The sequence below is a fragment of the Synchiropus splendidus genome, chromosome 3 (assembly GCF_027744825.2).
Source record: "Synchiropus splendidus isolate RoL2022-P1 chromosome 3, RoL_Sspl_1.0, whole genome shotgun sequence".
Classification (NCBI taxonomy): domain Eukaryota; kingdom Metazoa; phylum Chordata; class Actinopteri; order Syngnathiformes; family Callionymidae; genus Synchiropus; species Synchiropus splendidus.
Window position 1 is genome coordinate 28,664,477 of NC_071336.1, and position 4,069 is coordinate 28,668,545.

The 4,069-nt window shown below is 45.8% G+C and overlaps 1 long non-coding RNA gene across 1 annotated transcript; it reads right to left on the reverse strand.

Moving 5' to 3' along the window:
• Positions 1 to 989: 989 nt before the first annotated feature.
• Positions 990 to 3,844, reverse strand: LOC128756240 (uncharacterized). The gene is made up of 3 exons (XR_008414208.1): positions 3,607 to 3,844; positions 2,496 to 3,529; positions 990 to 2,397 (listed from the first exon to the last, which is right to left on the reverse strand). It is a non-coding gene; the product is annotated as an uncharacterized LOC128756240 (long non-coding RNA).
• Positions 3,845 to 4,069: the final 225 nt, after the last annotated feature.

The following is a 4,069-nucleotide window of genomic DNA, read 5'->3' on the forward strand; positions in this document are numbered from 1 at the left end:
TCATGGCAAACGCCGTTAATTGGAATCGGCGCGCTCTATTGTAGTTTAATTATTTAGACCACACTCCACGTGTGGAGTGAAAAAGCACCTTTTTCTGCTGCAATGCTGCTCCTGCGTAAAGGGATGAACTGAAATAGAGAATTGACTGCTCTCATGTACATGTGTAGCTAAAAAAATCAGACGAAAACCCAAAAGTTTAACACATGACTAGAGAGATGACAAAAATCAATAGTAGTTGAAGCCTAATTTATGAAGAAAGGACGATTGCATTTTCGAAACCTGTTGCTTTATGGACAAAAACGTATTTTATTTGCTTCGTTTTCGGTCTGCATGAAATGTATTTTATTTGCTTCGTTTTTGGTCTGCATGTTGCTGGTTCATTGCTCAAGCCAAGTGACTTTTCCTCACAAGAAACACAAAAGAAAGAGGTCGGTTTGCAGTAGTAGAAGAAATATTTTGCAGTATTTTCATGACGACTTCCTTCAGGAACCAAATTGCCGTGTCGATGACGACACTTCCAGGTATGGTCATAAACACAGGCTTTAATATTCAGCACCAACAACCTCAGCTTATATCACATCATAAAAGTGTCAGCTGAATCAAACACAGCTACTCAATCCTGGACTGTTTCCATAGAAACATACAATTAGAATGAATGTGAATTAACTGCCACGTGTACCCAATCAGTGAAGAACTCACAGCATGACTATTGAGGTGAGGACTTTGCAAATATGTAAAAAAACAACAACAGTGATCTGCTTGTTTTTGTGCTAGCACATTGCTTGTGGACAAGCGACGGATCTTCCAATCATTGTTTTCTGACTACAATGTTGGGATGAATTCCCATGAGCGATCCGCTGGGCAGACCTGCTCTGAGCTGAGCATTTAGCGCATCAGAGAGAGGGGAGAAATAAGCTATTGTTGGATGTAAACTCTGGATAACTGAACTCAAGTTGCCAGTGAGTTACCAAAGAAATGCTTTTCCTCAACTACAGTAGGGCAGTCAGAGCTACAGTCAGCTACAAGCAAAGCTGCTGAGATGCTCCTCTAGTTCCAACACCATAGCATCACCATGTAAGGCAGCGCTTCTCAATTATTTTATTTGTCCGCCGCCTCTGTAAATAGTATCATTTGTCTATAAAAAAAGTAGAAAAGGAAGAAAAAAGAATGCAATATTGATCAACCTCCAATAAAGAATAACTTTATTAACATTGTTTTTGTCTGCAACAGAAACGTGCATCAACTTGCCTGAAATTAAAAAAAGTGGGTGTGCAATTATACTTTATTCTAGTACGGCAAAAAAGTGTTCCCTTAGGTCACATGACCCACTATTTGAGAAGGACTGAAGTAAGGCATCCTGCGACCAAAAGCTCAGGTGGATGTAAGTGTCCCCTGGTTGTACACCGCTCTAAAAAAACTGGGCTGAATCCATGTTTGTTGACTGGAACTGGAATTTGACTGGCAATATCAACTTACAAAAATGATGGATTCATCCAACATCATGAAAACAAATGTATGTAGCCCCAGCAATGCCATCTAGCTAAACTATGTACGCTAACTTCCAGATGTGTTGCAAAAGAAAACCCACCGCAATGCAGTCATTTCCCAGATTTAACATGGTTTGGCGATTGCCCATGTTTTTCTATCTCCTGCTCTATAATGACAGCGTCTTCCACTGCTGCTAAGAGAAGTCCGGTCGAAGCCAATCACGGGACTGTACCATGTGAACACACAGGCGATGGGCCTGTTTCACTCCCAGTGTCAAATACTGTCTCACACTGCGCCTCTAGCTTCATGGTATTGGTCTATTCGCCTGATCTTATATAAAGACGTGGTGAAAAGCTTGATGGATTCAACATAAAAGCCAAAGTTCTGAAACTCGGTTTGAGAATTCAACTCAAGCCTCAGACGGTTCTGTTTGTTGAAGTGGCTGTTGAATCTCTAAAATTTATGTTGCCACTCTGAAAGCCAGGCTTTCAGCCGAGGTCAGAGGTCAGCAGCAGGGCGTCCAGCGGAGGCGTCTCCTGTCACTCTCTGCATTCACTGACCTTGTGGGTCGGACTCAATTCACAGCGGGCCGCTGGCTCCTCGATCACATGACCACAGAAGGGAGTCCAAATGAGACAGGAGTTCCAGCATGACATGAAACGAGGAGAGGTCGACCTTTGACCACTGAAGCGTTCCACCTGATCGGAATGAAAAAGTTACAGTAGCCTGCAATCGACAGCGCCACATGGATGGCTCTTCACACGAGGAGCGGCGTCAACAAGCGTCCGGACGACACGAGGAATCGTCGGCATTGATTTCAAAAGCAACAAGCCAAACCAAATTTGAGCAGCGTGATAATGAATGGAGATCGACACCAACGGTGGGTGGATGTGGCGGATAACCAAGAGGCTGTTGAGAGAGACAGAAGTAAAGGGAGATGACAGATATGCAGATACCAGCTGTAATTGAAGTCCATTATCATAATGCACTCTACCTGCTGTACTTACATTCAAATGTGGAGCTTTAAACAGGCAGGTCTCACACTCGCTCATGGGCAGCCAGAGCTCCGGTCACCACCGGTTAAAACGTGAAGAGTAACATTGGTCTTTTGTTCTGAACCTTGGAAAATCACGTTTTTTATTTTTTTTCCCCCAGAGTCAGCGGGTCGTCACGGTCTTTGTCTCAGAGATGGAGAGAGAAAAATAAAAGTCTACAAATCCATTCTTCCACAGCATTTTCATGATGCCTTAGCTGGTGAGTTACAGGCAACACAATAGTGATGCGCACCACACAGGAACAGAGCAACCTTTCCCAAACCTGCTGCATAAAACTCGACCATCATTTTCATTGCGAACTACTCTTGCTAGTGCTCCTCTCTGGACGCTCACTTCCTGTCTTGCTGCTGACTGTAATAATGATTCAACCCTCACAGGGGTCATGACTGAAGGAACCACATGACAAAGGTGACGTCTGTCGTCTCCTGCTCCTTTCTGACTCACATTTTGACCCAATATTAGTGAACTTTTCCACAGAGGGACCATCATCATTTGTCGTATTTATTATCATGCAGAACCTCAGTAAATAGTGTCACAAAATGACAACAAAACTACAGCAGATCAGGCAAATCCTGATGATACAATTCTTGTGTCTTCTCAAGGAGAACCTTCCATTTTCAGGTAGGAATAGACTCGGTGTGGGTGGCCAGGCCTAACAGAATATCAAAACAATAGTGATAGCAAAACAATGTGTTTGTTTGTGCTTAGTTAGCAACAGTGAACAAAAGGCCCTGACAGTTACTGCGTCTCACCATAAGCAGCCTACAGAGGTGAGCCGCCGCTGCGCTCAGACCTCACCTTTTCATTTCTGAAACAAGAAGCCTCATGGCAGCCAGCCTTCTTCCTACAGCTACAGTCGCCGTGCCGTTCAGCGCTTGTTATATTTTTAATGGCCGCGGCACAGCGGAGTCTCTCCGGGCCAGATTCCTTCTTTTCCCAGCTTCTCCTCGGCCCCCATCCCTCTCGCCTCGGGGCTCTCGCAAGGCCTGCCGAAAGAAATCACCTGCGCATCAGTGGAGACGTGCCGACGCTCCCCTTGATGCTAAAATCAACCAAAGCTCACCTTCTCGCTGTATCGCCGGCCCAGCAGGCTCGCTGTCAGGTGAGCAAGCTGCTTAAGCTCTGCCGCCACGGCGAGCGGGCTGCTGAAAATCCCACCAAACACGCAGCTCCGCTTCACGCACCACTTTACGTTGGGCACATTTTTGACTGGTTGCAGTGGTCCTCCATTACGTGGAGCACCATGCAGCTGTTCCAAAATGGCTGCCCGCGCGTTTCCGTCGGTGTCAGAGCAGCAGGGAGGAAACGTGCGATGCGGCGGTTGCATACAGATTAGGATTAGCGCTGCAGCGTTGGGGCCTTTGTCATTAACAGGCCAGTTTTAATCAGGCGCCGCTCTTCGCCTCAGGAGCCGAGCAGGAGAGCGAGAGAGGGAGAAACCGGAGGGGTGAAGAAAGGAATAATAGATGGAGACGATGAAGAGAGAAAAGAGAAAACCCAATAGCATCATTAGGGGAAGGATGGGG